Source organism: Zootoca vivipara, chromosome 17 (assembly GCF_963506605.1).
Source record: "Zootoca vivipara chromosome 17, rZooViv1.1, whole genome shotgun sequence".
Classification (NCBI taxonomy): Eukaryota; Metazoa; Chordata; class Lepidosauria; order Squamata; family Lacertidae; genus Zootoca; species Zootoca vivipara.
The window spans coordinates 24,308,945-24,322,582 of record NC_083292.1 but is presented as its reverse complement, the minus strand read 5'-3'; the positions used below and the strand labels follow the sequence as shown (position 1 = coordinate 24,322,582).

Genomic DNA, 13,638 nt, shown 5'->3' with positions numbered 1-13,638 from the left:
ATAACGGCACTTATTCATATTATTTCATAAAATTTATACGCCGCTTAATTACAAGGGGGAAAAAGCCTCAAGCAGGTTTGCCAAAAGAATGAACAGTAAAACTATCAAAAACACAAAAACCCTGCTATTTGAAACACTCAAAAAGTAATTAAAATCCACAATAAGCCTCATTAAAACACCTGTCAACATTCTACGTATCTGAGTAGGCTTGCCTGACCAAAAGCGCTTTCAGCATTCCTCGCCTTTCCTTCCCTTTTTTGGTTTTAGAATTGCCCCCCACCCCACTCTTCCTCCATGATTGATTCAGATCGGTTTAGTTACAGGTAGGTAGCTGTGTTGGTGTGACGTAGTCGAAACAAATAATAATAAATAAATAAATAAATAAACAAATAAATAAATAAATTCCTTCCAGTAGCACCTTAGAGATCAACTAAGTTTGTCATTGGTATGAGCTTTCGTGTGCATGCACGCTTCTTCAGATACCATGCACACGAAAGCTCATACCAATGACAAACTTAGTTGGTCTCTAAGGTGCTACTGGAAGGATTTTATTTTTTTTAAATCAGATCGGTTTGTTAAACATGGATGCCTCTGGGAAGCTCCAGGGCCAACTGGAAGGTGGGCGGAGAGACAGGGGACACTTTTGTGTTCTGGCCCAGAGTCAGCAGGGGCCCCAAAACCTGTACTTTATTTTTAATTATTTTAAAAAGCAAGTTTCTAGTCCTTGGAGAACAAAAGTTATGAAGCAAAATTTTCAGGCGCCACTTGAAGCGATTGCTTTGTGAGGAAGGAGACTGCTGCTGTGTTTTTAGACAATGTGTAAATAATTGACAGATGTAATTAATGCAGGGGGTTGGACTAAATGACCCAGATCCCTTTCAACTCTAAAATTCTATGATTCTGTCGAGAATAGCAGTCTTACACATGCACCAGGAAAACCTCAAAGCAGCTTCAAAATGACCCAGGAAGTCCAGATGATGGAGAAAGGGCTTAATGGTTTGTTTTGGGTCTTCCTTGGCGTCTCTCTCTCTTTCTCTACTATTTCTCTAGATTCAGACAGTGGAGAACAGATTGCCTGGTTCTTTTTGAAGCTTTTTTTTTTTAAAAAAAAATCTTCCCTGGAAATGAAATTGTGGCCTGGAGAACAGAATCCTTGTGACTTGGGCAAAACTGTGTCCACCCAAAACCAAATGGCAGGAGCAAAGTCTTGCTCTTTCTAATTCAGGTTTGATTTCATTCAGTATTTCCATTTAATAATAATAATAATAATAATAATAATAATAATAATAATAATAATAATAATTTATTATTTATACCCTGCCCATCTGGCTGGGTTTCCCCAGCCACTCTGGGCGGCTTCCAACAGAAATATTAAAATACACTAATTTCTTAAAGATTAAAAGCTTCCCTAAACAGGGCTGCCTTCAGATGTCCTCTAAAAGTCTGGTAGTTGTTTTTCTCTTTGACATCTGGTGGGAGGGCGTTCCACAGGACGTGTGCCACTACCGAGAAGGCCCTCTGCCTGGTTCCCTGTAACTTGGCTTCTCACAGCGAGGGAACCGCCAGAAGGCCCTCGGCACTGGACCTCAGTGTCCAGGCAGAGTGATGGAGGTGGAGACGCTCCTTCAGGTATACTGGACCGAGGCCGTTTAGGGCTTTAAAGGTCATACCAACACTTTGAATTTTGCTCTGAAACGTACTGGGAGCCAATGCAGGTCTTTCAAGACCGGTGTTATGTGGTCTCGGCGGCCGCTCCCAGTCACCAGTCTAGCTGCCGCATTCTGGATTAATTGTAGTTTCCGAGTCACTTTCAAAGGTAGCCCCACATAGAGCGCATTGCAGTAGTCCAAGCGAGAGATAACTAGAGCATGCACCACTCTGGCGAGACACATGCATTTTATGCACCCCTTCCCATAATATAGGCATCTTGCACTCACTATTTGTTTAGAGAACCGAATCCCAGGATTTGGGGAAGCGTGAATTTCAAAGGATAGCTGAGTTTTGGTTTACCTTGCATTTCGGGAAGTGCAGATTAGGTCGGTTCCCCCTTAAAATATGAATCAAACCAAATCTCTCCCCCTCTGCCCCACTCTGTCTTCAGAAGCAGGAGGGTGTTTGGAAACTGTCCATCATCACAATTCTATTTAGAACCTAAGAGTGTTTAATCAGATGAACACTTGCGTCCTGATCGTGGGCATGTTTTCTTTGGAGCAAGTGTGTGCAAGATTGCCGTCAAACAGGAAAAGTTGTCTTTCCCGTCTGTCTTTCATCCCTGAACACGGGATTGTGGCTGTAAACCTATGTGGACATACTCTGGAGTAGGGATGTGGGAGAAATTCGATTCAGATATTATTTGAAGCTGTATCAATCAAATTCACACTATCTGAAACAGTACTGGCAGCCCTGCATAGGGAAGTTTTAAATGTTTGACGTTTTACTGTGTTTGGTATTTTAGTTTGTTGGAAGCTGCCCAGAGTGGCTGGGGTAATAATAATAATAATAATAATAATAATAATAATAATAATAATGGAACCGAAACACAGTTGTCCTTTGAAATTTCCACCTATCTGAAATGGTTATGCAGTTCACCAGCCAAGCAATGTTTATAAAAAAAATGCATCTCCAGTCGTACCTTGGTTTTCGAACAGCTTAGTTCTCGAACGTTTTGGCTCCCGAACGCTGCAAACCCGGAATTGACTGTTCTGGTGTGCGAACTATTTTTAGAAGCCGAATGTCCAACAAGGCTTCTGCGGCTTCTGATTGGCTGCAGGAGCTTCCTGCAGCCACTCAGAAGCCGCACATTGGTTTCCGAAAGTTTTGGAAGTCTAACGGACTTTCGGAACGGATTCCGTTCGACTTCCAAGGTACGACTGTATTAGGGGAAAGCGTGAGTAAAAATGAATACACTGTGTTAGAGGAAATCTGCTTGCAGCATGCGTACATTAGTTAAAGCTGCATATAGAAATGTGTTTACGGGGAGAAATTTGCAGTAGAATGCTGATGAATTTTCCTGACATGTAGCTGCAAAATGTGGAGGCCTGAGTTTAAGATTGGAAAAATGAGAACCCAAGAGAACTGAAATGGACAGATCCTTTCTATCCTTACACTGCACTAAGCCCCACTGAAGTCTGTAGAATTGCTTCTCCCCAAAAGGCTGAACAGGGACAGCATCGTTTATTTCCGGGGGGACGCACCAGAGGAATGCCCTTAAAAATCTGGGGCAGGTGGCATTCATGGCATGCAACATTTGGAGAACAGTAGGGAAGAGCCAAAGCTCAGTGACAGAGCTTGTGTTTTGCCAGGGGTCTCCAGGCTAGGGCTAGGAATGCCGCCTTTCTGCAACCCTGGAGAGGTTTTATTTTCACCCTTTTCGTTGATGAGCTGTTTCACAAGCATTTTGTTTTGGTTAACATGCCCCAATCTTCATGGCATCAGGTTGATCAACTTGATTTTTGCATTATCTTTGGAGGAACGCACATGACCTCTTTTTCGAAGCCGTAGCAGCCTATTCAAAACCTAATCTCGTGGTGGTGGTGGTGGTGGGGGGGGTCCATCTGGAGTGGGCGACTTCCAACTTTTAAAAACACGTGTCATTGTTGCTCAAATTGCCCAGTGCTGCTGCCCTTGGTTGCCACTGGTTGATGTCACAGACAAGTTGAGCACCAAAGGGTTGGGGCTTAGTGACAGGGGTCAGAGCAAGGATAGCTGCAAAGCAGGGGACCCAAGCAGGCAGAAGGCAGAGAAATTAGCCTGAGGGAAGGGTAAGTGGTGAAGGAGAAGAACTTGTGGCTGGACAGGGGAAAGAGCAATTGAGCCTGGGGAGGTGGGCAAAGGGGATGTGGGGGAAAAGACATTTAAAAGGATGAGCAAAGAAGATAGAAATATTTGCCCTGTAGATTTCCCCCCCCTCCCTTCAGAAACCATGTTTTAGGTGAGGAGGACGATTTCTCCTCCTGCAGGAGTACAGTTTTTTTCATCCATTTGCGTATAAATTCATGTTCTTTGTAGTATGCTGATTTATTTTTCCTTTGGGGATATGTGTGTTACTAATCCTCCACACGGAGAGCCCGTTTTGGTTGCAAAGGCAGTTGCGGATTCTCAAAACGTATAAGCAACGTTGTCCAAGGATCTTCTTTGCATCTCCACTCTGCTAAATCCACCCAGAGAGTCCTGTGGGTGGCATCTGAGAGGCTTGTGGTTTAGGGTTTCTGAGCTTTCCATAGACAATCACTGGAAGCATAAGGGAGGCCTCTGATAAAGGAAGCTTCTAACTACCCAAGAGCCATGATTTCTGTTGCTGTAAATTGGCTGTCTTTAGGATTCTGTAAGACATTCCTGGGATTGCCAATTTGCCCATGGGCATCATGGCACCCTCGAAACCCCCCCCCCCCACTTAGCATGTGAGTAGGCGCACTACATTGCCCAATTTTGTAAAAATTGGGTTTCATTTATTTTATTTTTTGTGGGTGGCACTGGGCTGGCTGGAGTGCATATACAGTGCATATACTGTACAGTCATACGTCGGTTTAAGTACGCCTCTGTTTGAGTATTTTCAGTTTAAGTACTCCGCAGACCTGTCTGGAACGGATTAATCCACTTTCCATTACTTTCAATGGGAAAGTTCGCTTCAGGTTAAGTACGCTTCAGGTTAAGTACGGACTTCCGGAACCAATTACACCCATGCTTCGGGTTAAGTACGCTTCAGGCTGAGTACTCCGCGGACCCGTCTGGAACAGATTAATCCACTTTCCATTACTTTCAATGGGAAAGTTTGCTTCAGGTTAAGTACGCTTCAGGTTAAGTACAGACTTCCGGAACCAATTGTGTTTGTAAACTGAGGTACCACTGTATACAGTCTTGTCTGGCCTCCTTGCCTACTTTCTCCACAATGCCTCTGGGCCCCACATGCGAGTCTCCTTTGTTTTGTTGCATGGTGTGTATTTTGTCTGGTTTTGTTTTACTTTGTTTGTAGGTATTTTCCCGTTAGGAGGGTTTTCAGTTGAGGGGAGTATTTGTTTTGTGGGTGGGTTGCCTGCTTTATTGGGCTCAGTGTTCCTTGCTTTGGAGGGTGTGTAGGGTTGGGTTTTTTTACCTAGGCTGATCCAAACTTACCTTTTGCCTCTGTTTTCAGGCATAGGACTTTAAAGTTCCGTGTCCAATTGCTCTATGTTTTGCTCCAGAGCTTTACTGACAAAAAAACTGCTCTTTAGTGCTCAATCAGACCAAACAGCAATTCGGGTTTTCAACATATAGCTGTTTGCTCCAATTCAGCTTTAAAGAGCAAGTTTTTGCAGGCAAAGTAAAAAGATGGGGGGGGGAAAAGGGAGCTCAGACACAGAGCTTAAATATATGAACTGAGCCTGGAAAGAGCAGAGCAAAAAGGTATGTGTGGAAAAAACCCTAGTTTTATAGAGCGGGTATGTCTGAACATCACTACTTCTTTGTATGTGAAATGGGTATTTTCTGCTGCCCATGCCGGTTTTGTTAGATTTCCAAATGTATCCCCAAGCTCCCCAAAAAGAGGTGGGACCCCTGACTCTTTGGGCCTACCTTCATTGATATAATAGCCTTTTAGTGGAATCCTTTTGTAAGCTGTATTTTGAATTAACATGTTCTACAATATGTGGGAGAATTGTGGGGCGGAGGGGGGCGGAGAGACACACAGAGCTAAAGCTTTGAAAACAACCCGTCCTTCTGTTTTTCAGAGAGAATTCTGGAACTGAGTCATTACTCTTCTTGTGTGTCCTTGATCTTACTGTGTCTAGAGACGCAGCTGTCAAATGAACAGGGGTTTATGAGGTAATTAACGGTGATGGGGTGGAGAGAAACAGATCCTTAGTTGTGACGCTATTGTCTTGAAATAAGAATAGTTGGAATAATACAGCCAAAATTCCCCTCTCCCCGGTGAGGCTGTAATGTGAAAATGCATGGTTCGTTTATTTACCTGATTGGTTTCTTTTTACAGAAAATAAACACACACACTCCATTTTTGTTCAGCTGTAGTTCTGGTTACCTTGGCTTGCCAACTTTTGTCCTTGCCTCTGCTCCTGCACCTTTTGCAACAGCTCGGCACACTCGCAGACATTAAACAGGTACAGCTTTTCCTCGGATAGCTTCCTCTCTCCAGGCCAGGGAAAACTTTTGCCTGCTGAATTTGTGCATGCAACAGGCAGAGGAGCAGGACGAACAAAGCGGTGCGAGAAAAAAGTTGACTACCTGAATGCCAGGCCAAACAGGAAGGTGTGAGAACAGTTCTGAATGGCGTTCCTTTCTGAAGGACCCTCTAGGGAAAGGGAGTTCCATGCTTATGGGACAACCACTGGAAATCCTCCAAGAACTGGGAATCTGGTGGATGTGGGGTGTGTTCGCGTGACCACCTTTCAGTGCGCTGAAGCTGTCCGTCCCCCTGGTGCATTTCACAGCTCTCCCTTCCCCAGGCTGTTCACATCAGCACAGCTTCATTGATGTCAGAATCATTCCTTTGGTGCTCACCTTAACAGGTGAGGTCTTTGCCCCCCACCCCGCACAGGTGTTCCCACTTTGGCTGGAGACCAAATAGGACTCCAACCACTCTGAAGCTGGTTTGAGAAACAATGCGTCAAACGGTATTATGGTGTTTTAGAACAATGCACAGGATACATATGAATTTTGGGTTGTATTCTGCGAGCACAGAACAGAAACCCAGACCCGCGAGCACAGTGAATGCACAGCAAACAGGAATGTGAAAACAGCCTTGGTCCGCAACCTGCCCCCTAGCACTGACCCAACCCAAGTGCTTCAGGAAGGCCTTGCAGGAACTTTCTCAGTCCAAAAGCAGCTCAATATCCCCCTCCTTGAGTGGTACGCAAAGCTGCTTTCAGGAGGCGGGCGCCGCCTTTGCTGCTGAGGGAAAGGCCCCTGGATGTGTTGAGACTCGCTGCCTGTGTTGCTCCACCAAGGAGAGAGAACGAGAGAATGGGGTGGACTATCTGGTTTCCTGACTCACAGCGAGTGACAGCCACAGCCCGCTCTCTCTGGGGAGAGCATTCTCTGCACTTTCCAGCGGGAACCGGGGTTCCAGCAAAGGCATAGCTCTGGAGGAGGAGGAAGAAGAGAGCCATTTATTTGCAAGAAAACAGACTGGAGTTTCCTTGAGCCAGGAAGCCAGGTCTTCAGCTGGGAGAGCTGCCTGGGGAGATCGTGGCTGAGGGGGAACTTTGCCTGCCTCGGTCCAAGAGGCTGCTGGAGAACTGGTTTGGCCCAGAAGCCACCATTGCTCCAGCCAGCCAGCCAGCCAAGGCATCCATCGCCAAAGGGTGGTTTCATTTGCTATCCCACAGAAGGATGCCCACAAATGCAACCTGGCCTTCACACCCTCCCGGAAAGGTAACAGATGCCCTCCCCTCTTCCTCACTCTTTGCTGGGCGTGCAAGTTTGACGTTCGTGTTTGGTGGCGCTGTCAGGGCAGGACTTATGGCAGAGGTCCAGGGCCCCACTCAGCAAGAGGGCCTGCCAAATGCCGCAGGGCTGACCTGCCACACTTCAAGGTGCACTGCCATCTAAACAAGAGCATGCTTTTAAATCCAGTCTGCATGGACCCCAGTGCACCACTGTCCATGTTGCCAAGTCACAGGGTTTGCGTTTTAGGTGGCTTTTGGTCTGGCATGGGAGGAAGACTGAGGTTCATGGTAATGGTCTCTCTTTCCTGAGCCAGCTGTGGGATTTGTGGGAGGGGGCCGCAGCCAATGCACCCTCCTCAAGGGAGCCCCTTTCACCTACAAAGGCATGTGATCTGAGGGTTCCTGAACCTTGCAATGCTGAGGGGGAAGCCTTATCGATGGCCACGTTGGCTATGCTCTGCTTCCACAGTCGGAGGCAGTAATGCTTCTGAATGCCAATTGCAGGAAACTGTCGGTGAGAGAAAGTGGTCTTGTTCTTGTGTCCTCCTTGGGGGTTTCCCATTGGAGATCTGATTGGCCACTGTGAGGACAGGTTGCTGGGTTAGATGGACCACTGACCTGATCCTGCAGGCACTTCTTATGCTCTTATGGTAATGGAGGGTGGGAGGTCTGTCCTCTTCCCAGTCTTAGCAAACACCTGATGTCTCCCTGCATTGTGGCATATTTTTGTCCACTCGGGGCCTTCCAGATGTTGTGGGCTGCAGCTTCCATCAGCCTCAGTGGTGATGACAAATGTCATTTCCAGAGGATAATGCTGGGGATGTCGTTCAGCCCCATGGTGCCTTCAGTGCAGAGTTCCTCATTGTTCAAACTTATCCCCCATGCTGTTTAACATCTACATGAAACCACTGAGTGGGGTCATCTGGAGTTTTGGAGTATGTTGTCAGCAATATGCTGGTGACACGTAGTTCTACTTCTCCTTTTCTTCTGTAGCTGTGGCCGTGGATGTGGTGGACCATTGTTTTGCCTTGGTCATGAACTGGATGAGAGTCAATAAACCGAAGCTCAATCCAGATACGACGGAAGCACTGTTAGTGGATGGTTCCCTAGACCAGATGGATGGGAGATGGCCTGCTCTTGATGGGGTTACACTTCCTCTGAAGGAGCAGGTGTGTAGCTTGGGGGTGGATGTGGATCCACTGCTGTCACTTGAGGCTCAAGTGGCCTTGAGGGCATGGAGTGCCTTCCATCGGCTTTGGGTGGTGACCCAGCTACCCCCTATCTGTTTTCTATGCTCTGGTAAGCTGGCAATGTGTAATGCTGTGTACATTGGGCTGCCTCTGAAGATGGTTCGGAAACTTCAGCCGGTGCAGAATTTGGTGGCCAGGTTGCTCACCGGTGCTAACGGTTTGAGCATATAATGCCATTCCTAGCCCAGCTACACTGGCTGCCAAATAGTTTCTGAGCCCAATTCAAAGTGCTGGTCTTGACCTATAAAGCCTAAAAAGGCTCAGGACCACAATACCCTAAGGACCACCTCTCCCCATATGAACTGGACTCTGAGATCAGAATCCGAGGCCCTTTTTTGTGTGCCTCCTCCACAAGAAGTCTGCAGGGCCTGTTCTGTGGTAGCTCCCCATTGGTGGGATGCCCTCCCCCGGGGGACTCGGATGATGCTTTCACTACATATATTTTGGTGCCTGTCGAAAGCATCCCTCTTCACCCAGACCTATGGCTGATTAAACCATCTGTGGCCTTTTAAATGTTTTTGAAGGGGCTATTGTTGTTTTCTCTCTGGGGGTGTTATTATTTTATGCATTTTGTGTTTTTATCCTGTAAACTGCCCTGTGATATTTGGATGAAGGGCAGTGTATAAATTTAATAAATGAGAAAAATAAGAAAAATCCATATATATATGGGTTCTTTCCCTTTCTGTATAAAGTTGGGTCCAGCGGGGATTCTAGGCCACGATCATACCTGAGCTACAATCCCCGGAGTTCCCTATGAAAGGGGATTGACTTTTAAACCACTCTGGAAAATGTAGCCCTGTGAGGAGAACAGAGGTCTCCTAACAACTCTCACCACTCTTAATGAACTACAGTTCCCAGAATCCTTTGAGAGGAAACCCTGACTGTTCATAGTCGTATCTAAGTGCTTTAAATGTATGATGTGAATGTGGCCCTAGTCTGTGTTGGTCGCCATTAGTACAGAGCCATAGCGTAAAATTTATTCTAGGTTGGCGTAGAATACAGACGTGACTTCATCTAGAAACCTCATTTCCCCCTTCTCCTACTTCTGCTTTGTCTCTGTAAACTCCCTACCCACACTCCTGTGGGCATGCCACTTCTCAGAAGCGTCACACTATTTGCCCGTCTGTTCAGTAATTTTGTTATTACTAAGCAGACGGCCCCAAAATATGGTGAATCTGGCTCCCCTTTGCTTATGCTCCCAGTTATGTCAGCGCAGATACTCTAGATTTGCCCAATTCAGTTGTAGAGTTTGTCATGATGTTGTGCGTAACTTAAGCCCCCTGCCCCTGCTGGGGAAAAAGCTGTATAATTGTGGCTGTTTAGAACTGCTTTTTCTTTAGGGTTGTTTTCAGAGTACTGTACATTGGCAATTATGCTGTGTACTACTTTTCTGGTATCCTTTGAATGCTGCGTTTTTTTTACAGCTGCTGTTCATGAACTTTGAGCACAGAAAAAGTCGGAATCACAAGACAAGATAGTTCTGGGCTTGGCAGAAGCAGCTGGGAGAGTCAATGGCCTCCCAAACTTTTCCCCTCTGGATTTAACACTTAATTTAATGCCCAAAGAAAACATAAAACAAGGATTGCTTTATAACCACAAAGTCCAAGCATCAGAGTGCATGGGAACAAGTAGGAGGAGAGGGAAATAGATGGAGAGAGAGAGAAACTAGGCTGCCAATTTTACTAACTGGTTCAGGGATGAGTAGGTCGCTTGCTCTTCAGCAAAGGAAATGTGCCAAATGTGGCATGTTTCCTCTCTTCCAAATAGGCCACAGTTATTCCCATTTTGTGAATGTGTCAGAGAGAATCATTTGGGTAGGACTGTCCTGGGCAGTCTTTGTCAACCAGGTGTCCTCTAGATGTTTTGGATTGCAAGCCCCCGTCCAAAACATCTGGAGGGTGCCAGGTTGGTAAAGGCTGATAGAAGGAATCCTTGACAGATTTGCAACACAAGCAAAAGGAACCAAAGTTTTTTTCCAGGGCTAGGTATCTGCCTCGAGGTTTAAAGTTTGAAAGTAGGGAGGGAGAGAAAGGACGAGTGTGAGAAAATGCATGTAGTGTTTTCACATACTTGAGCTTCACATTTGCTTTTGGGCTTCTCTGACGCTATTTATGTAGACACGCGACTGTAGTTAATGCAGCAAAAGGATCTATAACAAGAATAAGTGTTTTGGCCAGGGGATGGCCAGGAAATTCATGGCTTTGCTGCCCTCTGGATGTTGTGAACTACATCTTCCACCAGCCTGGTTGCCATGTGGGGATAATTCAATACATGTACATTATCGTTACATTTAAAACATTTATATCTTGCATTTGTGCCTTGATATGAGCCACCAACAATAGACAGATACTGAACCTGACCCCCACTGACATTGTAGCTTCAAAAACGTGTGCTTGAGCCTTGCTTTTTCCTCCTCCCTCTCATTCCTTTCTCCTCATGTGCCATGCCTTTTTAGATTGTGAGCCTGCAGGCCGCGACCCTCTTGGAAGTGATTTTTGTAAGCTGCTCTTGAGAGCCTTTGTGGCTAATTGACGTGGCATAAACACTGCAAATCAATGAATCAATAACACCTGGATGAATGGTCTTAATTGTTATAAGGAGGGAGGCAGCCCTCTCTCTCCCTGCAATCCCGGGTTCAGACACGGCCCCAGCCTAATTCTGCTGGCCCAGCTCAAGTTCTCCATTCATACGACAAGTGAATGTTAAGCAGAAGTGGAGTTTGGTGCCTCCTGGGTGAAAATGTCCCCTGGTGGCGATGATGAGAGCTCTGGCCTGCGTTTGTGTTTCTGCGGTGCTGTGACTAGAAAGAGCCTCAGCGGGAGGGCTGCTCTTACTGAAAGAGAAGAGGGTGGGCACGGAGAAAGCACCAGAAGGAGAGGGAGTGATGGAAGTGTGGCTGAGGGGACACGTGGGGAGCCAGCCTGTTCCCTGGGAAGAACAGCGGAGCTGGGCAGGAGAAGAAAAGAAAAGAGGTACCCAGAGCAGAAGGAAGCCCATCCATGTGCTGTTTCAATTCTGGGGGAAGAATGAGAAGTGCTAGAAGAAGAGATGCTGGAACGCACCATGGAAACCTCCCTTTTTCTCTTATCATGGCAATGGTGTCCACCTGAAAGGTGCCAGTACTGAGTTCCAGTGAGTTCCAGCTGGGGGGAAGCCCTGAGAATGATATCTATTTTTGTTGGCTGTGATATGACAAATGCATTGCTCGTCTGCAGTGCATAAGTGCAGCCCACTCTCTTCTCCCTACAGAGGTTTAGGAGTGGTTCAGAAACCTGCCAGATTTGTTTGACCAGGACGAAAGAGCTGGGGCTTGCAACAGAGGACCTACAGGGCTGGGCTGGCTTCAGCCTCTTGCCTCCTCAAGAGATGGGAACACCAGTTTTGGTTTATCTCTCCATTTCTCGTTTTTCCAGTCTTAAGATTGAAAGGCACGCTCTGCATCAGTTAAATTTAAAATGAAAATTTGTCAGGTTTGCACCATGCATTCCTCCTAATATCCACGTTTTTAACGGGAACGTTTAGGGGACTTGCCTAGCCCCCCATGTCCACTGGTTGCACACTACTAGTGTCAGCAGCACACTAAAGTCCTGGTTCCTACATCATACGGAAGGTACCTCCTGATGAAATGCTTTCTGTGGGAGGCTTTATCTTGTGGAGCATAATGATCTATTGCCTCTCTATCGAATGATGTGATCTTTTAGGGTATTGCGAATAAGATGGCACGAAAGCTTGAACTTGCTACAAAAGCAAATTGAATCACGAAGCCCTCAAAACAAATTTCCAAAAAATTAACAAGTATATTCAAATCAAAATATCTTCCAAGCATAAATAATTCACTATGCTGATTTCTTTTAAACATTTCCCCCTGTCTCTTGCTGGCTTTGGATGTGGCAAAGTCATGAATCATGTCGGCGTAATTCAAAGATCTAACAAATTCAATCTCTGCCGCACTCAGGAGGGGATGAAGCAGCGAGGTGCTCTTGAGGAATGGTGGATCAGAAGCCTTTCTTTTTTAAAAAAAATCCTTTTGAAAAGGAACATTCTCCACTATAGTGATTGATCATTCATCTCAAATACAGATGCAATGCAGTTTCAACATTTTTTTTGGGGGGGGGGTAATTTTCCATCACAGCTGAAAGTCCTGAATCCAAACACATCTGCTTTCATCGCCTTTTCTCTCAATATCCGAGAAGGATGTGATCTTGACAATGGCTGAAATGCTTTCATTAAAATCTCCTGGAAGGTTGTCTGGGTATTTTCATGCACAGATGTTCAGTCTGCACATATGGGGTGAAAATTTTGCCAGGACACGGAAACCTTTCTCACTATTGGCCTAAGCCTTCCCCTGATGTTCTGGGGCTCTCTTCAGTTCATCAGGGATTGAAGAATCTGAAGACAGTTTTGTGACTGAGGGCTCACCCACACTTTCGCCTGTCCTGTGTCTAGAAAACATGGATCCGGCGAGTTTTCAGTTTGCCCTGCCACTTTCCCTGGGAAAACCCAGTTGAGGTTTGCTCCGATTCAGCGGTAAAGATTGGGCTTTCCCAGGGAAAGCAGTGGGACAAGCAGAAGTCGGAACGAGCCTTCAATTTGTGGGCGGCAGCATCGTCACGTGTCTTCTGCGGTGTGTGGCTAATTTATGCTTTCGGTTTGTGCTCCTTCTTCAGCCCCCAGTCTTGTCGTCAGAACTGCCCCACTATTTCCTGAGGAACATTTTCTAGAGGACTCCCCAGTAGGTTTACAGCAGTGAAAGCTCAGTTTGAGCACTTTGCAAGCTTAGATGGCTTCTGCTGAATGGATAAAATAGTATGTCACACAAAATACCAGCCTCCAAAGTGTCCTCCCCCCCCTTTAGGATCCTTGCAACTGCCTTTTGAGATTCATCACCCTTGTTTCTCCCTAGTGCTTTGAGAATGTTGTGGTATACATAGCTTTGCTGTTGTCCCTGAGCAGAGGTGTACCTGGCGTTGGTGAAACCAGCCCCCACCAGGGGCACAAAAATCACCTAT

The 13,638-nt window shown here is 46.1% G+C and overlaps 1 protein-coding gene across 6 annotated transcripts in view; it reads left to right on the top strand.

Moving 5' to 3' along the window:
* LOC118075825 (semaphorin-4A) overlaps positions 1-13,638 on the top strand; it is a 75,494-nt gene that overhangs the window by 20,999 nt on the left and 40,857 nt on the right. The window contains exon 1 of one of the 6 annotated variants that reach the window (XM_035098150.2): positions 1,526-7,365. The exons of the other annotated variants lie outside the window; for them this stretch is intronic. The gene's annotated coding sequence lies outside the window, so the exon portion shown is untranslated. Of the gene's footprint in view, positions 1-1,525; positions 7,366-13,638 lie in introns of those variants that run through there. 6 annotated transcript variants of the gene reach the window in all.